Source organism: Aethalodelphis obliquidens, unplaced genomic scaffold, assembly GCF_003676395.1.
Source record: "Aethalodelphis obliquidens isolate GAN/ISIS:26980383/991018 unplaced genomic scaffold, ASM367639v1 scaffold50, whole genome shotgun sequence".
Lineage (NCBI taxonomy): Eukaryota > Metazoa > Chordata > Mammalia > Artiodactyla > Delphinidae > Aethalodelphis > Aethalodelphis obliquidens.
Genome location: NW_020837994.1, coordinates 345245 through 371458, shown reverse-complemented (window position 1 = coordinate 371458; position 26214 = coordinate 345245). Strand labels below are relative to the sequence as shown.

The 26214-nt window shown below is 38.7% G+C and overlaps 1 protein-coding gene across 2 annotated transcripts in view; it reads left to right on the top strand.

The window, feature by feature from the left end:
* FCHSD2 (FCH and double SH3 domains 2) overlaps window positions 1-26214 on the top strand; it is a 294045-nt gene that overhangs the window by 186386 nt on the left and 81445 nt on the right. The gene's annotated exons all lie outside the window — the stretch shown is intronic.

Sequence of the window (26214 nt, the reverse complement as noted above, 5' to 3'; positions counted from 1 at the left end):
TCTGCTACCAGTGTCCTTGTCCCTACAGTGAGCCACAGCCACCACCCGCCTCTGCAGGAGACCCTCCAAGGCTAGCAGGTAGTTCTGGTTCAGTCTCCCTGGGGTCACTGCTTCTTCCCTGGGGTCCCGATGCACACACTACTTAGTGTGTTCCCTCCAAGATTGGAGTCTCAGTTTCTCCGAGTCCTGTCAAAGTCCTGCAGTCAAATCCCACTAGCCTTCAAAGTCTCATTCTCTAGGAATTCCTCCTCCACTTGCCAGACCCCCCAGTTGGGAACCTGACGTGGGGCTCAGAACCTCACTCCACTGGGTGGACTTCTGTGGTATAAGTGTTCTGCAGTCTGTGAGTCACCCCCAGCAGTTATGGGATTTGATTTTACTGTGATTGCGCCCCTCCTACCATCTCATTGTGGCTTCTCCTTTGTCTTTGGATGTGGGGTATCTTTTTTGGTGAGTTCCAGTGTCTTCCTGTCGATGACTGTCTACCAGCTATTTGTGGTTCTGGTATTCTCACAAGAGGGAGTGAGAACACGTCCTTCTATCCACCATCTTGGTTCCTAATCCGGGAAGTTACATGTATAATTTATTTTTAAATTATGTTGTAGAAGATTATTTAATGATATGGAAAATAACACTACTAACTGTTAAAGTGGATCATAAATAATATATAAGATATAGTCTTAAGTTTATTTTTAAAGTCTATTGTATAACTATATGTTCAGATAGAAAGAAAGGATAGGATAGTCATCAAAATATTTAGAAGTGATTATTTCTGGATAGTGAGATTACCTATGATTTTTGTACAAATATGATTTCCCTATATTCCTCCAACCCCATAAAATTCTGTTCCCTCTTTTCCAGCTGCTCTTTATACATAGTGTACAGTTTTCAAATTCCATGTTAGTTTCTGGTGCTCTCTCTTGAATAGCCTGACATTTGTGTTTTATATGACCAATCTACCACGCAGGAGTGACTAAGCTATAATGTTTCCCTTAGAAGCATATTTTAGACTACACTATAGTTACTTCTGCCCATTTGGTTTGAACTTAAGTATGTGTATTACTTATATATTTTTTTATTTTACTTGTATTATTTTTATATTATATATTTTAATATAATTTATATTTTTAAGCCATAAAATGCTAAGCAGTAAGTGAAATATTATTCTGCAGCAGTTTACCTATTTTCCATTGATGTACACAATAAAGTATCCCCAGATTTTATAAGTAAGAGTATAATTGGTGTATATGTTAAGTGATGGGAGTAAAGCTGACCAGAAGATAGCTGCCCAGAGTTATAAATCAAAATCAATTATTAGTGTAAATGAAAAAGGAGAATTAATTAATATATTTCTGTGGTTCATCTATAAACCTCATCAGTAATTCTCTTCAATTTCCTCCCCTTTCATTATGACTATTAATAACTAACAAAGGTGTGTGAATTTCACCTCTACTGCCTTCCCATAATCAAAGGTAGAAACCTTAATGAGTAGTGAAATTAGGGAAAACAAAGAAACAGAAGAGATTTTTTTTTAAAGCCCCTAAATTAGCCATAGAGTAGATATATTTTCTACAGAATTATAGGTCCCCACCCAAGACTCGAGCCTTCCTGAACATCTGTGCTCTCCCATACCATTATATATTGATACCCTGCCAGTCTGTGCTGCCTTTGCCCTGATTCAATCTCTCACTAATGCTTTCCTTCTCAAACCTTTCTATCAGGCATCTTGGACTTGTGTTCAATAGTAAACAAATCCCTTATTTCTTCAACATTAAAAAATTATAAAATATTTCCAACATATAGAAAAATACAAAAAATAATATTATAAATGTTCATGTGTCCATTACTAAAGTTAACAAATAGTAACATTTTATTAGATTCAGAAAATTTTTTTAAGGAAATCATATACAGAGATAGTTTAAACTCCTAATAATTCTCATCTCTTCCATTCCTTCTTTTCTTATTTCCTTCCACCTGAGGGACAGCCACTATTCTGAGGGCACCATCTTTTCTTTCTAACCATGTTTTCAATACTTTTTAAAAATTCAGGTAATATATATTCATAAACAATTTACAATATTCTTGTGTGCTTTTAAAGAAATTACATACAATGGCATTGTCTTGTGCTTGTTCTGCAAGTTAATTTTTTTTTTTTTTTTTTTTGGGCTGAATTGGGTCTTCACTGCTGTGCATGGGCTTCCTCTAGTTGTGGTGAGCGGGGGCTACTCTTCACTGCAGTGTACGGGCTTCTCATTGCAGTGTCCTCTTTTTGCAGAGCGCAGGCTCTAGGCACGCAGGCTTCAGTAGTTGTGGCACAACGGGCTCAGTAATTGTGGCTTGTGGGCTCTAGAGCGCAGGCTCAGTAGTTGTGGCACACTGGCTTAGTTGCTCCGTGGCATGTGGGATCTTCCCAGGCCAGGGATCAAACCCGTGTCCACTGCATTGGCAGGTGGATTCTTAACCACTGTGCCACCAGGGAAGTCCAACTTAATATTTTTATTTAACATATTATGGTTTTGAAATTTATCCACATATCTATAACTCTGATTCATTCATTTGAACTTCTGTATTAAATGCCATTTTATAAACTGCATTTGATTTATGTATTATGCTATTGAAAGATATTTGAGTGATTTCTAGTATTTTACTATTAAAACAATGCTCCTGTATTTTTGTACATATCTTCGTATACACATAAGTCTACACCTGGAATTGAAATTACTGAATCATAGAGTATATACATAGTCTAGTACTGCCAAAAGGATTGTACCACTGTATGCTCTCTCCAGCAGTATATAGGTGTACCCATTTTCCTCGGTGCATAATAGTACAGACATTTTAGTTTTTGCCAATTGATGGGTTATAAATGGTATTTTCTATTTGCATTTCCCTAAACACTAGTAAAGTTGAGCATTTTTCATCATTCCTATTTTTTTCTTCTATGAATTGCTTACTCATATCCTTCATCATTTTTCTATTGTTATGTTTTTCTTATTGATTTGTAGGAATTCTTTTTTTATTCTGGATACTAATTGTTTGTTATATTTTAAAAGCACCAAAGTTCAGGAAATTCCCTGGCAGTCCAGTGGTTACAGCACTGGGCTTCCACTGCACAGGGCGCAGGTTCGATCCCTGGTTGGGGAACTAAGATCCCGTATGCCGTGTGGTATGGCCAAAAAACCAAAAAAAAGTAACAAAGTCTGATGCTTTTTAATTTATATTTATGAACAGAAGATTTGAATTTTTATATAATCAAAAATTACCATTCTTTTCTATTATTATTGGTATTTTTTGTACCCCTACCTAGAAATCACATGGTTATTAATCTATATTTTCTTCTAAATGTTCTAAAATTTTGTTTTTGAGAGTTAGTCTTTAATCCTTTTGCAATTTACTTGTATGTATGGTTTAAGGTAAGGATTCTATTTTTCCTCTTTCTAGATAACCGCTTGTCCCAATACTGTCTGATTTCAGTAGCGGACTGACCACTATTACAAATCAGTTCCCTTATACATGCAGATTTATTTCTTGGTTTTGTATTCTGTTTCATTGGTGTTTTTGTCTGTTCCTGCCCAGTATCACACTATCTGTTCTTCAAAATTGCAGTGGTTTGTAATGGTCCTTCTCTGTTATCTTTAGAATCAGCTTGTTGTCCTATGTGTGTTTTAATCAGGAGTACATTGCGTTTATAGATTACTTGGTTGATATATTTTAATCTTGAGTCTTCTCATCTCAGTACAGGTTTCCACTGTCATCCAAAAGTAGAGTGTTCCTATGAAACCTTTTGTAAGCCACAGTTGCATAAAGCAAAGGAGCAATTACCTTAGGACACATCTTGCTAACAAATGCACAGAATAAATAAAGATAAAGTGCAGCTGCTAACAGACACAATTCAAAGCTTTGGTGGCTTGGTGCTGAGATGCTGAGTGTAGTTTGTGGGGAAGGAGCCTTGGCAGTGCCTCTCTCGCAGCTTGAGGTGTGCGCTGCCTCTTTAACAGCTCACTGCAAAACAAATGCTGAATGCTTTTTTTTTTAGTAAAAGTGAAAATCCTCTTTGGATTTCTTTTAGTTAGCAAAAAACATATAGTAATGTAAGTCTTCCGTAAAAGTGAAGTGGCAACAAGCGAACTTTCAACAAGTGGTGGATACCTGTATTTTTAGGTTGTTTTTTTTTAATATCATTCAGTTAATGTTTATAATTTTCTTCCTAATGAAGTGGAACATTTTTTTTTCTATTTTATAGTTTTTGCTCTTTTGGATTTTTTTTTTTTACGTTCCTTATTTGTTCATAATGCATATGAATGTTACTGTTCATTATATTAATATATTGACAGTTTTTAAAAACAGCTTTATTAAGATAATTTTTGTGTCATAAAGTTTACCCATTATAGGGCTTCCCTGGTGGCGCAGTGGTTAAGAATCCACCTGCCAATGCAGGGGACACAGGTTCAAGCCCTGTTCCGGGAAGATCCCACATGCCGCAGAGCAACTAAGGCCATGCTCCACAACTACTGAGCCTGTGCTCTAGAGCCCATGAGCCACAACTACTGAGCCCGCGAGCCACAACTACTGAAGCCCGCGTGCCTAGAGCCTGTGCTCCACAACAAGAGAAGCCACCACAATGAGAAGCCCACGCACCGCAACAAAGAGTAGCCCCCACTTGCTGCAACTAAAGAAAGCCCACGCAGCAATGAAGACCCAACGCAGCCAAAAATAAATATAAATAAATAAATTTATATTTTAAAAAAGTTTACCCATCATAAATACACAATTCACTCATTTTCAGAAAATTTATAAAATTTACAATTTCATTTTAGAAAATTTCTATCACCCCTAAATGTTCCTTCATACCTTTTTGCAGCTAATGCCAGCTCCCACTCTCAGCCCCAGGCAACCACCAGTCTGTTTTCTATGTCTATAGATTGCTTTTTCTGGCCATTTTATATAAATGAAGTCATACAATTTGTGGCTTTTTGTGTCTGGCTTCTTTCACTTAGCATGATATGTTTTGAGATTCATCAACATTGTACCATGTATCAGTAGTTCATTTTTTTTTATTTTTGAATAACACTCCATTGTATGGAAATATCACATTTTTGTTTATCAATTCACCAGTTGATAGACATTTGGATTTTTTTCTGGGTTTTGGCTATTTTTAGTAATTTTGCTATGAATATTCATGTACAAGTCTTTGTGTCATCAAATGCTTTTGTTTCTCCTGCATATGTAGACTTAAAAAAATGCACAATGTGAGAGTTGCAAGTTAAGTGTTTTGGGGGGCAAAATGAGGACTGCATCCCAGGAGACAGCATTTCAGATAGCTCTGAGAAACTGCTCCAAGGAGGCGAGAGGGGAGCTAGGATATATAGGAGTTTTGCAACAAAGGGCAGGTAGTCGGGAGCATAAAAAGATTACTGGGGTTTTTTTTTAATGTATTTATTTTTATTATTTATTTTATTTTTGGCTGCGTTGGGTCTTCGTTGCTGCGCTCAGGCTTTCTCTAGTTGCGTCGAGCGGGGACTACTCTTCATTGCAGTGCGCGGGCTTCTCATTGCGGTGGCTTCTCTTGTTGTGGAGCTCGGGCTCTAGGCACACAGGCTTCAGTAGTTGTGGCTCGCAGGCTCAGTAGTTGTGGCACATGGATTTAGTTGCTCCGGGCATGTGGGATCTTCCCGGACCAGGGCTCAAACCCGTGTCCCCTGCATTGGCAGGCGGATTCGTAACCACTGCACCACCATGGAAGCCGATTACCGTTAATTAAAGTAACCAGATCATCAAGTTAAGGAATTTAACACCTTTCTGTGTATGGGAAGATGCAAGAGTCTGGGTCCACTGAAATCATTCCTTTGATAGCACTTCAGCTATCTGGGGCCAGTATCCTGTATTTTCATATCCTGAGTTTCCTCAGGGCTCACTGTAGGGAGTGGCTGCAGTCTTATGGCTGCTAGATGGCAGGTGTCCTTTCCTTCCTGAGTTCCCTCAGGGCTTACGTTGGAGGGCTAATTGCTGATGACTGTGACATCCTTTGTTTACTGATATGGTAGGAAATATTCCATTTCTCACATAGATATCTAGCAATGGAGATTCCTTACTTGTTGAGTGGTTGTTGTATTTCCTTTAAATTCTTTGAACAAAATTTCCTTTGAACATTTTTATAAAACTTTCTTTAAGGTCTGCATCTACTAAATCAAATATCTTGGTCTACTGAGGCAATATTTATTGCCTCCCTTTTTCTCTGAGTGTGGGTAACGCTTTAATGTTTCTTTGCATGTCTCATGATTTTTTGTTGAAAGTTGGACATTTGAGATTATAATTGTGGAAGATCTGGATTCTTCATATTTTCCCCCTCTGAAGATTGTTTTTATTCTTGTTTTTGTTTAGTTGGGTGGTTGGCTGTGTCATTGATTGCCCAGACTAATTCTGCAGAATCTGTCTATTCTGCAATATGGTGCTACTGACATTTCTGCTCAGTTTCTCTTTTTATTCTTTTCTTTTTTTCTGTATGCGGGCCTCTCACTGTTGTGGCCTCTCCCGTTGCGGAGCACAGGCTCCGGACGCGCAGGCTCAGTGGCCATGGCTCACGGGCCCAGCCGCTCCGCGGCATGTGGCATCTTCCCAGACCGGGGCACGAACCCGTGTCCCCTGCGTCGGCAGGCGGACTCTCAACCACTGCACCACCAGGGAAGCCCCTTCTTTTCTTTTTTAAGAAATATTTATTTATTTATTTAAGGCTGCGTCGAGTCTTAGTTGTAGCACATGGGATCTTCGTTGCAGTGCACAGGCTTCTGTCTAGTTGTGGCATGTGAGCTTCTCTCTAGTTGTGGCACTCAGGCTCTAGAGCTTGTGGGCTCTGTAGTTGTCGCGAACAGGCTTAGTTGCCCCGCGGCTTGTGGGATCTTAGTTCCCTGACCAGGAATCAAACCTGTGTCCCCTTCATTGGAAGGCACACACTTAACCACTGGACCACCAGAGAAGTCCCTTTTTATTCTTTTTAAATTTTTATTTATTTATTTATTTATATTTTTGGCTGTGTTGGGTCTTCGTTTCTGTGCGTGGGCTTTCTCTAGTTGCGGCGAGCGGGGGCCACTCTTCATCGCGGTGCGCGGGCCTCTCACTGTCGCGGCCTCTCTTGTTGCGGAGCACAAGCTTCAGACGCGCAGGCTCAGTAGTTGTGGCTCACAGGCCTAGTTGCTCTGTGGCATGTGGGATCTTCCCAGACCAGCGATCGAACCCGTGTCCCCTGCGTTGGCAGGCAGATTCTCAACCACTGCGCCACCAGGGAAGCCCTATTCTTATTTTTAAGCTTAGATTTCTATGGTTCATCCCTGTGTCTGCATAGCTTGGAAGTCAGTCTGTGATTGGTCAGAAATTGTGCTCAAACACTTCAAAGCAGTAAGGCTTTCACCCTTTGGATGGATCTGTTTGTTAGCTGGGGAGTACATTCAAAGTTCAGGCATTCTTACCTTGATTTTTTTTCTCCTGTGCCCTTTAAGGTCTCATCTGCATGTGCAAATAGCCTTCCTATCAGCTAGGGATACATGGAGAGTTTATGGCTCTTTCATTTCTGTGATCTTTACGTTAAATTTCTGGGTAATCTGCTGGTCAGATGCTCACCCGCACTGGGACCACAATCTCAGTCTAGCAGAGCTGTTAGTTTTCCTGATGCACTTCCCACCAAGATCACTGCTTCTATTAATAATACCCCTCGACATGAGTTTTTTTAAATCTCTGCTCCAAATCAGGTTAGTCTCTCTGGCAATGAACCTGCTGGTTTTCAAAATAGTTCTACCTTATTCTGGTAGAACTATTACCTAACTGAACTGAACAGAGATGGGAACAGCCCCAGGCAAGAATGCCACAATTGCCACTATTTTTACCCAAAGGTCAGCAGTTTTTCAATTTATTGTTTGCTTTTGGTTGATTTCCAGAGCCTGTAATAGTTGTAAACACATACATTAAAAAAGAAGAGAGATCTCAAATCACTAACCTTCACTTCCATCTTAGGAACTAGAAAAATGAGAGGAAACTAAAGGCAAAGCAAGAGGAAGGAAGGAAATAATAAACATTAGAGCAGGGACTTCCCTGGTGGTGCAGTGGTTAAGTCCCTGTGCTCCCAATGCAGGGGGCCTGGGTTCGATCCCTGGTTAGGGAACTAGGTCCCACATGCATGCCGCAAATAAGAGTTTGCATGCCACAACTAAGGAGCCCACAAGCCGCAACCAAGGAGCCCATGAGCTGCAACTAAGGAGCCTGCGAGCCACAACTAAGGAGCCCGCGAGCTGCAACTAAGACCCAGCACAACCAAATAAATAAATATATTTTTAAAAATAAATAAAATAAACATTAGAGCAGAGATAAATGAAGTAGGAAATAGAAAAACAATAGAATCAGCAAAAAACAGAAGTTGGTTCTTTGAAAAAGATCAACAAATTTGATAGACCTTTAAGTAGACTGACCATATTTGTTTCCTTGGACTGCCATAACAAATTACCACAGGTATGGTGGCTTAAAACCACAAAAATTTATTCTCTCACAACTCTGGAAGTCAGAAGTCTAAAATCAAGGTGTCAACAGGGTTAGTTCCTTCTGGAGGTTCTGAGGGAGAATCCATTTCATACTTCTTCAAGTTTCTGGCTGCTGGAAATCCTTAGCAGTCCCTTGGCTTATAGACTGGCATCACTCCACCTCTGTCTTCACCTCAGTTTTTCTCGTGTCTCTTTCTCTGCTTTCTCTTATAAAAGAACAGATGAGGGACTTCCCTGGTGGTGCAGTGGTTAAGAATCCGCCTGCCAATGCAGGGGACACGGGTTTGATCCCTGGTCTGGGAAGATCCCACATGCCGCAGAGCAACTAAGCCCGTGCACCACAACTACTGAGCCTGTGCTCTAGAGCCCATGAGCCACAACTACTGAAGCCCGCATGCCTAGAGCTCGTGCTCCACAACGAGAAGCCCGCGCATCGCAACGAAGAGTAGCCCCCACTCTCCGCAACTAGAGAAATCCTGCGCGTAGCAACGAAGACCCAGTGCAACCAAAAATTAATTAATTAATTAACAACAAAAAAAGAAAAAGAACAGATGAGAGTCTTAATTATATGTGCAAAACTCCTTTTTCCAAATAAGGTCACTTTCGTAGGTTTGAGGGGTTAAGACATGGATATATTTTTTATTTTTATTTTTTTTGAGAAACTTTTTTTTTCTTTTGGCCTCACGTGGCTTGCGAGTTCTTAGTTCCCGACCAGGGATTGAACCTGCACCCTTGGCAGTGAAAGCACAGAGTCCTAACCACTGAACGACCAGGGAATTCCCAAGACATGGATATATCTTTTATGGGCCACCATTCAATCCACTACCCTGCCCCCCCCCAAAAAAAGATTTAAATTACTAAAATCAGGAATGAAAGTGTGATATTACTACCAGTCTTACAGAAATCAGGATTATAAGAGAATATTATAAGCAGTATACCAGCAAATAACCTAGATAAAATGGACAAATTCCTAAAAACACAAACTCAAAACTGACTGAAGGAGAAATAGAAAAATCTAAACAATTTTATAATAAATAAAGTGACTGAATCATAGTCAAAAAACTTCTATAGAAAAGTGCAGTACCAGATGGCTTCATAGATGAATTCTCCCACATATTTGAAGAATTAACACCAGTCTTTCTCAAATTCTTCCAGAAAATAGAGGGAACACTTTCTAACTCATTCTATGAGGGCAGCATTATTCTAATACCTTCTAATTTTTTCTATGCATATATTGTATATACATGCTTCAAAATCAGTATCATTTTGTTTTCACAAGTACCTTTTTCGCATGAAACACATTTTGAAATATTCCTGCCTTTAAATATTACTTGAAAATGTGATTTTAATGACCACATAGTATTTGATTATATCAATATGCCATAGATTTTCATATCCGCTTTTGTCTGTTTTTATAAATCTGTAGTGAAGATTCTTTTATACTAACCTTTGTATACCTCTTTGATAACTTCCTTGAGACAGCTTTTTTCCCCTGGTCAAAAACAAAGATTTGTTAATACTTTCCATAAGACTCATTACCTTCCAGAAAGATTATATCAATTTATACTCTGAAAAGCAGTGTACAAAAATACCTATTTCCTGACACCCTTATCAAAGCTGTGTTTTAAAATTAAATAGATACACTTACGAGAGCAACAGTTTGGATGAGCGTAATACTCTTTTTTTTTTTTTTTTTCGCGGTACGCGGGCCTCTCCCTTTTGTGGCCTCTCCCGTTGTGGAGCACAGCCTCCGGACACGCAGGCTCAGTGGCCATGGCTCACAGGCCCAGACGCTCCACAGCATGTGGGATCTTCCTGGACCGGGGCACAAACCCGTGTCCCCTGCATCGGCAGGCGGACTCTCAACCACTGCGCCACCAGGGAAGCCCGTAATACTCTTAATTTAATATTATTTTAGGTTTTTGCTTACTGATAAGTTGAACATTTTCATTTTGTGCTATTTCAACAACTCTTCAGAACCGTTAAAATTTGAAGAAAAGGATGGATCATTAAAAGGATAAGAGTTAATGCTAAAGATAGTGATGATATATTAATAGAGTTGGAGCCCATATTTCTTACCAAGCGAACTGAAATCTAACATATTTTTATTAAGTACTTACATCCTCTTACATACTGTTTTAGACATGGAAGATAAAGTACTGTTAGCACACATTTTCATTGCAGGCCATTCATTCATTCATAATTTAACAGATATTTACTGGGTGTCTTCTATGTGCCTTTTATTGGAGATACAATATTTAACAAGATCCAGATGGCCTCTGGCCCCTTAAAGGAGAACAAAAATATAAAAGTAGTCTTGTTCATTGACGATTTATTACTTTCCACACATTAAACTAACCTCATTACATATATTATTTTCTTTAATATTAAAATGATATTTGGAAACTGCATTTTGGAGACATGCATGTGTCTGCTCAAATCTGTTCACATCAACTAAAATACTAACATCCGTTATAAAAGACCTTTCAGTATTGAAAGTGTGGTGCATTTGTGATAAGCAGAGAATGAGCACACACCCCCACAAATACACGCAGTCTCATTCCATTTAAATATTGTTTTAAGACTTTCAGTCTTTAGAATCTTGGTAGTGATGAGTTTGAAAGGCTAAGAATGATGACAAAGCTGATTCCCACTTAGGGCTAAAATTTATTTGTCCTGCTTCTATGAAATTAGAGCTAAGAATAATCATAAATGCCATTTTAGTTTGGCTTTGTTTGCACCTTTTACACAAAGGCTATAGCACTGTTGCATAAAACACTAGGGGCTCTTGCCAGAGGAGACTGAATAAGCAGTCCACAGATGTTGTTAAAGAAGCTCCCTGGAACTTTACTTCTTGATCACAGAAAGATTCATTCACCATCTTCATAGATTTCCTATAAACCAGGTAGTTTTTGGTAAGAGATCAAAATCTAACACAAACTGGAATGTTTTTACCAAACAGGCAACGTTTAAAATCAGAATAAACCTCCGTTAACTCTTTAAAGCTGTTATAATTGTAGGTACCATTAAACTTTGGAATAAGAACCTAGAAACTTAATTTTTGTCTTATAATTTTAAATCCATTATTTAGAAAGGTATTTAAGGAGCAATCTATTACACCTACAGTCTTAGTAACTGGGTGCAAAAATGTTTATAGTTGTTACTTTTTTAGAAGTGGAATTATTGTTTTTACTGCTGAGAAACTGATTTTGTCTTTCTTGACTTCCTTCCTTCTTAAATGTCCTGAGCTAATGCTTTTTCTGTGATTCAAATACTGCTGAGCACAGCAGAGGTTGTTGCTGGAATTGACTTCAGTATGGACATGTGAGTGTTTATAATAAGAAAAGCCAAATTCTTTTTTCATGGACTCTATACTTGAAAGCTTTGATATACTGAGTAACTATATGCCCCCCAAAGTACAGTTGACAACTGTATTAAATTATGAAAACATACTGCTTTACATGTTTAGCTCAGAGCCCACTTCTGTTAAATGTAAAGACCAAAATGTTTATAGCTCTTATCCTTACTTTCTAAAATGTATTTTTTAGAAAACATTCATAATCTTAAATCAGCTTTAGAGTGCAAGTTAAAGACCATTTTAAAACCTTCTGAATTGATTTATTAGGAAAAAAATAATCAAAATGATGTTAGTCTTAGGTGAGCTTTGATAAATACTGATTTCAGTAGTTAAGTACTGACCATTCTCTTAATAAAAAATGTGACTAATGTAATTCTTAAGACTTTCACATGCACTCCGGCATCATTTCCTCCAGAAAATCTTCCTTAAACCTCCACGTTTGTTCAGGTGCTTCTCTACTAGAACCCTGTATAATTAAAATCATACTATTACATGCTTGTCTCCAATACTTGGCCAAATTCTTCATAGTTATATACTCAAATACACACATACAAACACAGATTCAACCCTTAACATCATTCTTGGCATAGTTTAGGGTCTCAAGAAATATTTTATTGAATTGAACTGTTGAATAATTATTTTTTTAACTTTTTTTATATAGGAGTATAGTTGATTAGCAATGTTGTATAGTTTCAGGTGTACAGCAAAGTGATTCAGTTATACATGTATCTATTTTTCAAATTCTTTTCCCATTTAGGTTGTTACATGATATTGAGCAGAGCTCCCTGTGCTATGCAGTAGGTCCTTGTGTCATAGTACAAATTACATAGGAAACTCAGGTGCAAAGAAATTTAGCTATCACATGTTAATATACCATATGTCTAAGATTGTTCCTATCACAGGCTGTCTTTGAGCTATAAAAGATCAGACCCCGTTCAGTATAACCACCAGTTATAGTTCAGAAACCTTTGAAGGGCATTAGACTATTCCCTTTCTGTTAATCGTTCCATATATCCAAGAAATGTGTATTAACTCTTCCCTAAAATTTCAATGTAAGGAACTTTCAGACTACCTATATCTGGGATAATGCTTCCTGAATTAAAACTAAGGCTTTATATTCTTCATGCTAAATATTTTCTGGCATTTCAATACTTTAGTCTCAAAAGTGCACTCAGAAGATATTTAAATAATACCACCAAAAGATGAATATGGCGAAATTCTAGATCTAAATTGGAATGCCAAAAATTCTTCTATTTTCAGCAATCCTATTTACTGTCTGATATGTATGTTTTTCTGGTTTACATACCTAACGATCTGAACTTCAGTCATAGTTTCTCCCAGAAGCCTTTCTGTTTTCCTCCTTAAGGCCTTTTGTCCCTACAGATCTTTTTTTTTTTTTTAATTTTTGGCTGTGTTGGGTCTTCATTGTTGTGCATGGGCTTTCTCAGTTGCAGCGAGTGGGGGCTACTCTTTGTTGCGCTGCGCAGGCTTCTCATTGCGGTGGCTTCTCTTGTTGCAGAGCATGGGCTCTAGGCACATGAGCTTCAGTAGTTGTGGCATGTGGGCTCAGTAGTTGTGGCTTGCAGGCTCTAGAGCGCAGGCTCAGTAGTTGTGGCGCACAGGCTTAGTTACTCCACAGCACATGGGATCTTCCCGGACCAGGGATCGAACCCGTGTCCCTTGCATTGGCAGGCGGATTCTTAATCACTGCATCACCAGGGAAGTCCCTTCAGATCTTCTTGCTTCCAGCTGTGTGACCGTGCCCATATCATCACTACCTGTTGGTCATCAGGACCACAACTGAGGAAGAGCCCCTCTTTACTGCAGGGGTGGTATAGTTGGTGAACAAAAATCTGCTATTTAACTAAGCAGGAGGCATGCTCTTCTAAACAGTCCTGAGGTGGAGTAAAAACTGGAACAGTGATGAAACTTTTTACCTTTGAATAATCTAGGACCCTCTTTTTTTTTTTTTTTTTTTGCGGCACGCCGGCCTCTCACTGTTGTGGCCTCTCCCGCTGCGGAGCACAGGCTCCGGACGCGCAGGCTCAGCGGCCATGGCTCACGGGCCCAGCCGCTCCACGGCATGCGGGATCCTCCCGGACCGGGGCACGAACCCGTGTCCCCTGCATCGGCAGGTGGACTCTCAACCACTGCGCCACCAGGGAAGCCCCAGGACCCTCTTTTTCATGGGCAAAAATTCCTGTAGTCTCTTAAATTATTTTGACTACAGTGTTATTTAAATATGTATAAATAAACCCAGGTTAAAAATATATGCTTATAGCTTTTATACAAGTATGAAACCAAAACAGAGTTATCATTTAATTACAAATGAATGTATAAAATCAGTAAAATTCAAATTGACAAAATGAATTAAATATAATAGCTGATAATGATCAGTTGACCCTAAATTGCTACTTGAAATGTAAGTTATGGTATTCTCTTCAGATTCTTTTGATTTCTCAGTGCCTATACTACCATACGCCTACAATGACTCTTTTCTCTCACCACCCTTTTCGCTTTGTTAGTATAGCACCCACTGATGTCATTTGATCTCCTCAGTGTTTCAACTATGTCATTTACATTTTAAGTTTAAGGTCATTTTAAGTTCAAGACCTATTCTCATTAACCTAAGACCACTGGAGTAAAACTACTTGGCCCATTGATTGTGAACACAAGCATTGGCACAGAAATCACACGGCAGTACTCCAGTAAAAGGTGATCATCTGTATAATCCTGGGTTAAATTATATCTTTTTAAATGATTTATTAAAATAAAAACAAAATGTAAATTCCCACAAATAATTTATGGACCGCAAAAATTATGTGATTATATCCTCAGCTTCCACTATAAGGAAAGCTACTCTAATTATTTTTGCCTGTAAGTATATATGTGAGGAACAAAATAGATTTGAGATTGGGATGGGGGCAAAAGGGATTTCCTAAAGCAGTATACTCAGACCAGTATAGTCTTCGCTTGACTCTCTTGAAGTACGCTGCTTTAAGTTTGCCTGCCCAATTCACTCACCTTTATCACATGATTTTACTTGATTGCTAATTCTGGAGTGTTTGTTGGAAATGAAGATTGTTTAGCAGGAGGGTGAGATGGAAAATAATGAATGGCTGAGGGACTAAAATTCATGTATATTTAAAAGATAGTCAAAGTGATATATATTAATATTAAAGCTTTTAAATCAAGTATTTTTGGAGTCTGTGAAGCTCCTTGCAAAGTTCTGGGATTCCCTGGAGCACAGAGATAAAACATGGTCAGTAAATAAGCAAACAGCAGGAGTAACAAGATATCCTGGGGAGAGAGGGGAATCTGATTTCCAGAATTGCCACATTATATTTTAAATGTCCCATTCTTAACCAAAAACTAGACATACAAAGAAACAAGAAAGTATAACCCATACACAAGGAATAAAAGGAGTCAGTAGAAACTGACCCCAAGGAAGCCCATATGTTGAACTTCCTAAAGAAAGATTCTAAATCACCTGTTTTTAATATGATCAAAGAGCTAGATGAAACCATGTCCAAAGAACTAAAGGAAAGTATGAGAACAATGTTTCACCAAAGAGAGAATATGGACAAAGAGATAGAAACTATAAAAAGGAACCAAATAGAAATTCTGGAATTGAAAAGTACAGTAACTGAGATTAAAATACACTGGAAAGGGCTTCCCTGGTGGCGCAGTGGTTGAGAGTCCGCCTGCCGATGCAGGGGACACGGGTTCGTGCCCTGGCCTGGGAAGGTCCCACATCCCGCGGAGCGGCTGGGCCCGTGAGCCATGGCCGCTGAGCCTGTGCGTCTGGAGCCTGTGCTCCGCAATGGGACAGGCCACAACAGTGAGAGGCCCGTGTACCTCCAAAAAAATAAAAATAAATAAAATAAAATACACTGGAAGGATTTGGCAACAAAGCTGAACTGGCAAAAGAAGGAATCCATGAACTTAAAGATCAGACAACTGAGATTATCCAGTTTGAGAAAGGAGTAGATAATTTAAGGCTGATTTAAAATACAATGCATAAAAAAAAATACAATGCATAAAAAAAAATACAATGCATAAAGCAATAGGGACTTCCCTATTATTAACCACTGGCGGTGCAGTGGTTAAGACTATGTTTCCAGTGCCTCCACTGCAGGGGGCATGGGTTTGATCTTTGGTCGGAGAACTAAGATCCCACATGGCGCATAGCCAAAAGATTAAAAATAAATAAATAAATAAATAAAATACCTCTCCCTTTAAAATAAAAGACAATGCATAAAGCAATAATTATAAAACATTGATGGGCTTATAATGTATAAAGATATAGCTCTATGACAAGAAGAGGGAGAGAATAGAGGTATGTAGGAGCATAGTTTTTTGTTTGTTTTTAAAAAATATATTTATTTATTTATTTGGTTGGACTGGGTCTTAATTGCGGCAGGTGGGCTCCTGAGTTGTAGCTCAAAGGCTCCTTAGTTGCACCTTCCTGGCTCCTTAGTTGCGGCATGCATGTGGGATCTAGTTCCCTGACCAGGGATCAAACCCCGGGCTCCCTGCATTGGGAGCGCAGAGCCTTAACCAATGCGCCACCAGGGAAGTCTCTGTAGGAGCATAGTTTTTGTATTCTGTTGAATTAAGTTTGCATTAATCCAAACATGTTTGCTTTAAATTAAGATGTTAATTGTCATCCTCAGGTGACCACTACGAAAAGAACTCAAAAAGAGCTAGTAAAAGAAACAAGGGAATTAAAACGGTACACTGTTTTACAGACCTCACAAAAAGATACTATTATTATCTCTTTCTAGTTGAGGAAACTGAGGCTTAGAGAGGTTATACAGCTTAAGTACAGAATCAAGACTCAAAACCAGGTCTGTCACCAGAATCCTTTAATATAGGTCCTATAAGGGAAATAGGTGAAATTCTTGGGTAGAACATAGAAATGTTTAGGGTTTATTATTTTAATAACCATCTTTGGTAAGTACCATACTCTCTAGACTCTATCAGATCAGGAATTTAATGCTCAAGAAGGTTCAGTGTTTCCCCAAAGTGACATTTCTAGTAAGTGGTTGAACTGGGATTTGAATGCAGGTGTACGTGGTTCAAAGCTTTCTATTGAACCATGCTGCTTTGGGATTGCAACCTAAATTTTGAGATGGTTTTAGCACACACAACTAGATAATGCATGCTAGTAAGTAACTCAAGAGGATGACACAGACTTTTTTTTTTTTTTTTAAATAAATTAACTTATTTATTTTTGACTGCATTGGGTCTTTGTTGCTGCGCGCGGGCTTTTCTCTAGTTGCAGTGAGCAGGGGCCACTCTTTGTTGCGGGGCGTGGGCTTCTCATGGCAGTGGCTTCTCTTGCTGCGGAGCACAGGCTCTAGGCGTGCGGGCTTCAGTACTTGTGGCTCACAGGCCCCAGAGTGCAGGCTCAGCAGCCGTGGCGCATGGGCCTAGCTGCTCCACAACATGTGGGATCTTCCCGGACCAGGGCCCGAACCCGTGTGCCTTGCATTGGCAGGAGGGCTCTCAATCACTGCGCCACCAGGGAAGCCTGACGACACAGACTTTATAGAAAAGCAGTATTAAATTTTCCTTTCCTGGCTTTGTAATTCACAGCCAGAAAGTTTCTTACTTGTTTCCTCTTTCATAGAACTGAAGTAATTTAGTGCTTTTAAATAAAATAACCAAGTATAAAATTAGGTGATGTGTTTCTAATTTTACTTTATATCAGTTGACAAATTAAACCATCTATTAAGATATTTACAGTGATGCAAATACAGCCCAGTACTTGCTTTGATCTCTTTAAATTTGTAAAAATCTACTTTTTCTTTGCATCCTGCCTAAGTACACCTTGGAGTCTTTTCAGAAAGAAAAACAAATGTAGGCAGGCAATTATTGTTTTCTTCCATCAGCAAAGGAGGACTATAGAATTTCATGATTTAATTTTAAGACAGCTTATATTTATCATCATCTTGATATTTATATCCTTGACTTTTACCAAAGACTCTTGTAGAATACCCATTGCTGTCAGAAAAAGAAGGGTTTGCTTTTTCTAGGCTGCATTAAGGAAACTCAAGAGATTTCAGCATAACTCTGTGACTACAGAATCTCTGCCCTTCCGGGATCTAAATAAGGAAGGCACTGTTTAAAGTTCTTACTTTAGGGAAAATTGCATCAGATGCTTAGAAAAATGACAAATTTTCTTTCTCCTAACTCCTAGTTCATCATAATGTTCCTCTTCAAATAAGTTCTAGGAATTTATACTTTCCTGTAAAGTAAATGTTTAGTAGGACACCCTAGAATTCTAAGCTTCTGAATTTGTCTTTAGGATATCCCAATTTTTCTTTACTATTTTGAGTATTCACTACTAAGAGTTGAGTTCCAAACTCAGCTGATTTTAGAGATCAAGTTGATCAAACGAGTAAAGAGGGCAGAAGTAATATATAAGAGAATATATGGCCTACAGGTAACTCAAAAGAACATGGATGCTTAAAGGCATTCAAATTCTGATTTTTCAAAAACAGTGCTAGATTATTAAAACATATTGCTAATGAAAGTCCCCGTGGTTTCTCAGTTTAGGTATTACAGACTTCTTCCCCTAGCAATTTGTACCAAATAATCAAGAACAAAGTTTGGCTGTGTTTAAAATGTACACTTGGATGAGTTACTTCCCAAATTTTTGCATAATGGAAACCACCAAGAAGCTCATACTGCCAGATAAACTCATATTTGTGTAAACCTTGAAAGAATGCTTCTCCTGCCATTTCTGAGCATATATGTGAATTCTAATGTGTCATAGATTGTGAAATTTATGGCTCTGCACACATATCTATATAGGAACTGAAGTTTGTGCACATCTGCTCATTTGAAATTGAACATACAACTACACTTAGAAAACATTCTTGTGTCTTGCTCATATAATTGCTAGACAGGGCTCAGATGCATCTTCACCATGCACGTCCTTGTCAAACTATTACAGTCGTGACACTTTTATCATTTACTGTAAGCCTTAAAAAGTTTTTACCTTACTTTAAATTTATAAGAAATACATGGGGCTTCCCTGGTGGCGAGTGGTTGAGGGTCTGCCTGCTGATGCAGGGCACACGGGTTTGTGCCCCGATCTGGGAAGATCCCACATGCCGCGGAGTGGCTGGGCCCGTGAGCCATGGCCGCTGAGCCTGCGCGTCCGGAGCCTGTGCTCCGCAACGGGAGAGGCCACAACAGTGAGAGGCCCACATACCACAAAAAAAAAAAAAGAAATACATGAAGCTTTTGGATTGTATTTGTGATTCAGCTTTGAAATTAAAATTGCCTACTTCAAACTTTTAGATCTGTTTAATTGAACAGAACCAGGAATAGTAAGGCAAGCTATTGACTTGTTATTACCTGCAGTTAGTGATCTTTATGAATCAAGATTTTTTCTTATAATGCAACCAAGAGAAATAATTTAGATAGTAGGGCTGATATAGGCTACAAGTATCATCCATAATGCTTTAGTAAGGAGTCTCTTAACTGCAAATAACAATGACTCAACTCAAAGTAGCTGGAGCAAAATAGGAATTTGTTGGTTCAGGTAAACAAATCACAAGTACAAGGTGATGTTTGCTCAGGAACTACCCAATCCAAGGATAGTCTCTTGCCCTCTCCTCTGCCCCCCATTCCCAGCTTTACTCTGCCAAGTTTCTCATCACTGCTTTTCCTTGTGAGTTGGTTTAAGTGTCCTGGGGGGAAGAATAGTCATTTGGTGGGAAGAATACGCCATTTTGAACTCATCTTTCAGCTTCCATCCCAGAGATGACCTAATTTAGGTCAAGTGCCAGGCTCTGCCCAATAAGTTTGAGCAAAGGGCAGGGGTGTGCTGTTCTGTCTTGCATACCAGCTTGGCCTGCAAGTTTACCCCAGTGGTCAAGAGAGTAGGATCTGAGGGAGAGAGAAGGTATGCAATGTCATATATGTTCTATGTCTGGGATTCCACATAAAAAGATGCCACTACTAAAAAGGCTTGAAAACTACTGCATTAGACAGAGTTTTGTGAAATTAGTTTCTTCTCTAGCTTATACAAAATTTTACCAGTGTTACATAACATCACTAGGCTTACTTTTCCATCATGGGACTCAAGTGTGGGCTCATTCTTTTTTTTTTAACATGTGAATTCTGATTGGTGTATTATTTGTTGAATAGATATATATTGAATACTACCAGTACATCAAACCCTGCACTCAGTACAGAAGACACAGTGGTAAACAGCCAGACAAGATCCCTCCCTTCGTGGAACTTAACAAACCCAAAGCAAAGACAGACAAATAGGCATTACCAATGCCTATTTTATGCTAAAATTTTACACTATGATTAGGAGTTATAAAGCAAAAAGACTTAATCATTCTGGATGTCCAGAATAGCTAATGATTAAGTGAAGATCTTGATAAGTAAGAGTTAGCCAAACCAAGGAGGAGAGAGTAGAGAGAAGTCAAGAAAGAAGAGCCTTTGTGAAAACCCAGAGATAAAAGAGGAATATTGGAGGAATCAAAAGATGTACATTGTAGGGATAATAGAGAAGGAAATGGGGAGCAATAAGGAAAGAAGCGAAGAGGTAAGCCATGTCCAGATCATGCAGTCACAAAGTCATAAAGGTTTTTGTTTTGTTTTGTTTGTTCTTTAGTTTAAACGTAATGAGTAGTCAGTGAACATTGTTGAGCAGTCAAGTAAAATATGCAGCTTGGAAACATCCGCCTAGCCTCAATGTAGAAATAGGTTGGCAAGATGCAGGGCAACAGGAGATTGCTGCAGTAATCCAGATGAAACAGGATGTCTGGAGGGTAGTAGCTGTGAAGGATAGGAGGAGAGGATGGATTTGATAAATATTTAAGAAATGGAATCACCAAGATTTAGTAATTAACTAGATGTTGAGAGAAAGGCAGAGGGGAAAGTAAACCTTTACTTCCAAGTGTCCGACCTAGACAGGTGAGTGGATAGTGGCATTACATACTAAGCTAGGAACACAAGAAGAAGAGCAATTGGAGAAGAGAATGGTTTAGTCTGAGAGGCAGTTGGATATATAGGTGTGAAAGTCAGAGAAGGGAAATAGCGTCTGGTCAAAATTTAAGTCAGTCTGAATAATTACATGATATATTTTCATCAGAGTAAAGCTGACCCAATTAAGATAAAGTAAATGCTTGATTCTCTCTAATTTACTCTCAAAATATTTCTTCAGTGCCTTCCCTCTCATATAATTGGGGCCTGCTTTTGTACCTTCCACCCCTCTCAGTTCAGTTCATTTCAGTAAGTATTTATTGCAGGCTTTCTCTGCCAAGATTAAAGTAGGGATATAGGCAGAAACAAGTGTTGCTGCCCTCAAGGAATTAATGGTGTATTGGGGAAATCAGATACATATATAAATGTTTTCAGTATGCAATTTAGAATTGCATATTGGTGGGAGGGACAACTGTATGCAGAGCAATAGGAGATTGCAGCAATAATCCACATGAGACAGTTACTAAGTACTATGGTAGACAACGGTAAGTACTCTGTGTGATAAGTACTGTGATGGAAGCATTTGTAAAAAGCATTTTCAAGCTCTTTCCTTTGGTTCCCAGTATTTAACTCTGTTTCAGGGAACTACTTCTTTTTAATTATTGGCTTTTTATCAAAATCCATATATGCACTCTACCTTCTAATCACAAACCAGGTTGAGACAGTGTTAGCCAGAATTGCTTTGAACTTCATCTCTCGGCATCATCACTGGTTCAAACAATTGCAGTTAACTTGAGGCAGGGGGCTGGAGCCAATCATAGGGTAATCATCCACTTCCTGTGTTTTGAATTCCAGCCATTTCTTAATTTTTGTACCTCCTGCATTAACTTTATGAACACTAGCAATAATACACCTAGGCCAGAAGACCTCCAGCTCTCTTATTCTTATCAACCAGAAAAATTGGTACATGGGCAGGTTAGTGAACACTGCAACCCTATAAAGGTAATAATTAAAATCTGGGGTATTCTGGGTGTGAATATGATGATATGATGAAAGAAATATTTTAAGATTAATCTCTGTGTGCTATAAGAGGCTCCCAGTCACTTGGCCCACTTTCCACCTAATGTAAATTCATTAAGCCTCATTTGGGTCCCTGAAGCCAAGAAAAGCCTTTACTGTATTTGGTACATGATGACTAATGGTACATTTTTCTCTTAACTGGAATATGGTGGGAATAGCTTGCCTGTGAGCTAACTAATTCAGTGCATTTTTGTTGCTGTATTGAACTCTAGAGTAAAACGTTCATTTATTCTATAAATATTTTTGAGAATCTGCTATTTGCCAGGCACTGTGCCTGAATAAGACTTAATCCATGACTTGCAATAATACCCATGCAACATACAAAAGATTGTGGAAACACTAAGGAGGAACTGGTTGAGTCATCTTTGTAAAGCATTTGGAACATAGTGAGCCATTAGTAAATATTAGTTGCCTGTGTTCGCCATCATTATTAACTATTTGAGTGTGTAATAAGAAGGGAAGGACATTCCAGACCAAGAGAATAACTTAATTGGAAACATGATAGTAAATGTCATTTTCCAGAATAACTTGGTGTGGTTGGGATGTGAGTACAGTGCAGACAACAGTGGTAAGAGATGGTGCTAACGAGAGGTAGTTTGGGACTAGATTATAAAGGCCTTTAGATACCAGCTGAAGAATTTTGACTTTTCAAAATATACGGTGGGAGCTTAAAAAAAATTTTTTTTTGTAGCATCACTTTTTCTTTCTAATATGATATCCAGATTTTCTCTTTACATTTTTTATGGAAAATTTCCCGTATACAACAAAGTAAAAATAGTAGTATAATGACCCCCATGTATTCAGTACGCAGCTTTAATAATTATCAATATGTGGCCAATCCATTAAAGATTTTTAAGCAAGGCAAAAAAGGAGACTAACATTGGGCCACTTCCATTACGTTAGTTGATCTTCATAGTGTCCCGTGGAGTAAGTGGTATTCCCACTTTCCCTAATTATAGAAGAGAAAACCATCAAAATGATGAAGTAAAAGTTCTGAGATTCTAACCCATATCCAACTTATTTCAGAACTCAAATTCTCTCCCATGCTGCCTTTATAATTCTGAAGTAGAGCATGATTCTTAATTGAAAATAGATGCTGATCTGCCTACTTCACATATTGGTGCTCTTGACCCTATTCAGGATGGTGGACTTCTCTGCCTCCAGCCACTGTGCTTCTACAGGGTCACCAGGGTCTAAGTCTACATAAATATTCAATCTAATCAGCTAAAATGACTGTTTAGTCCAGTGGTTGTCAAAGTATGGTCCCCAGACCAGCAGCAAGATGTTAGAAAATACAGATTCTCAGGCCCCACCCCCAACCTACTCAATTAGAAACTCTGCGGGCTGGAGCTCATGATGGCTATATTGCTGTTTGCTATGTTTAAATAAAATGTTCCAAGGTTTCGTGCAAACACAAGGTCATATGACCATCGACCAAGAGCATTCTAAGGCACAACCTCATATCAGAAGTAGCTATATGTTCATTTTCTAACAAGTTAATGATAAGCATGTCCTAAGGTAGGAATTGTTATTCAGACTTAACACCAGCAGTCTCTCTGGGGATGTTGCATAACTTCATGGAAAGGAATCTTAAGGAATTTGTGCTGCCTATATTTACAGTGCTTGATGGTGCCATCTAGTGGTTTAAGCACTATAGAACGTGCAGATTTATTAATGCTTTGGGGACAGAATTTGTATATTTTTTAAAAGTCAATTTTACAGTGAATGTTTAATGAAAGTAGGATATATAATTTCCTTACTATAAAACCTCCACTGAGGATTCTTAGATATGACACCAGAACACAAACAACAAAAGAAAAAAATAGCTAAATTAGACCTCAACAAAATTAAAACTTTTGTGCATGAAAGGACACTATTGAGGGACTTCCCTGGTGGTCCAGTGGCTAAGACTCTGCGCTCCCAATGCAGGGGGCCTGGGATTGATCCCTGGTCAGGGAACTAGATCTCACATACCACAACTAAAGATCCCGCATGCTGCAACTAAAGATACCACATGCTGCAGTGAAGAGCCCGTGTGCTGCAGCTAAGACCCGGTGCAGCCAAATAAATAAATAAGTACTTTTTTTTTTTAAAAAAAGGACACTATTAATAAAGTAAAAATGTAGCCCACAAAATGGGAGACTATATTTGAAAATCATATATCTTATAAGATACATGTATCCAAATATATAAACAGTATTCAAATATATAAAGAACTCTTACAACTCAACAACAAAAAGAAAAACAACCCAATTTACAAATGAGTGTAGGACTTGAGTAGACATCTCTTCAAAGAAAATATACAAATGGCCAATAAGCACATGAAAAATCCCTCAACATCATTAGTCATTAGAGAAATGCAAATCAAAACCACAATGAGATACCACTGGGACAGCTTGAATAATTAAAAAAAGAAAAACGGAAAATAAGTATTGATGAGGTTGTGGAGAAATTGGAACCTTTATATGTTGCTGGTGGAGATGTAAAATGGTGCAGCCACTGTGGAAAACAGATTGTTAGTTCCTCAAATAGTTAGACACAGAATTACCAGAGGACCCAACAGTTCCACTACTAGGTATATACCCAAGAGAATTGGAAAATCCGTAATAGCCAAAAAGTGGAAACAATCCAAATGTCCACCAACTAATGAATGAATAAACAAAATGTGGCATATCCATACAATGCAGTATTGTTTAGCCATAAAATGTACTAATACATTGATGAACCTTGAAAACATGCTAAATGACAGAGGCAGGCACAAAAGACCACATATCATATGATTCCATTTATATGAAATGTCCAGAATAAGCAAATTCATAGAATTAGAAAGTAGAGGGGCTTCCCTGGTGGCACAGAGGTTAAGAATCCTCCTGCCAATGCAGGGGACACGGGTTTAAGCCCTGGCCTGGGAAGATCCCACATGCTGCGGAGCAACTAAGCCCGTGCACCACAGCTCCTGAGCCTGTGCTCTAGAGCCCGTGAACCACAACTACTGAAGCCCACATGCCTAGAGCCCGTGCTCCGCAACAAGAGAAGCCACCTCAATGAGAAGCCAATGCACCACAACGAAGAGCAGCCCCCGCTTGCCGCAACTAGAGAAAACCTGCACACAGCAATGAAGACCCAACGCAGCCCCCAAAATTAATTAATTAATTAATTAATTTAAAAAAAAGAAAGTGGTTTAGTGGTTGCCAGAGGCGGGGAGAAAGGTAGGAATGGGTGCAGCCACTTAATGGGTATGGGATTTCTTTTGGAGGTGATGCATATGCCCTGTAATTAGATAGTAGTGATGGTTGCACAACATTGTGAGTGTACTAAAAGCCACTGAATTGTACACTTTGAAATAGTTAAAATGGTGACTTTTATGGTATGCGAATTTTACCTCAATTTTTAAGAAGATCTTTGTTAATTTGTAAGACTGCAGAACCTTTATTATTATTACTATTGATATATTTTCCTATAGCTGTTGCTAGTGTGTATGTATGTATTCTATTCTACTTTGTTAGCCTAAAATTATTCAATATATTCTTTTCCATCTACACAGTTTCCACAGTTTTTATTTTGGTGGCTATGCATATTTTAATCTGTGTATATCATAACTTAATGTATCTCAAATGTTTAGTGGTTTTCTCTTCTTTTTTTTCAATTTCAAAGAGTTCTGCTCTAAATGCTTAAATAAGTAAGAATGTTTAAAACTCTTTGTAGGGCTTCCCTGGTGGCGCAGTGGTTGAGAGTTCGCCTGCCGATGCAGGGGACACGGGTTCGTGCCCCGGTCCGGGAAGATCCCACGTGCCGCGGGGCGGCTGGGCCCGTGAGCCATGGCCGCTGGGCCTGCGCGTCCGGAGCCTGTGCTCCGCAACGGGAGAGGCCGCAGCAGTGAGAGGCCCACGTACTGCAAAAAAAAAAAAAAAAAACTCTTTGTAGATTTTGCATTGTTGCTACTTCCCCAAAACAGGATTTCTGAGTCATTTTTTTATTTTTACTGTTTCTATTGTGTTTTTTCTCTGACTGCTCTATAGTAAGAATATATTAATTTAGAATCTTACCAATAATGGATGAGGAAAAATGGAGGAGATTAATGTTTATTGAATGTCTGTTCTGTTCCAGGCACTGTGTCTGGATCCTTTACATCCATTATTTCATTTAACTCCCACGCCTACTCTTATAAAGTGACTACAGAAGTTGACATAACTAATAAGCAGATGAACAAATATCAGAAATGAAGCATTTTGTCTCCCGAGTGTTATCCTGTCCCCACAACTTTACCAATATTGGGGTTTACCTTTTTTAGTTTCT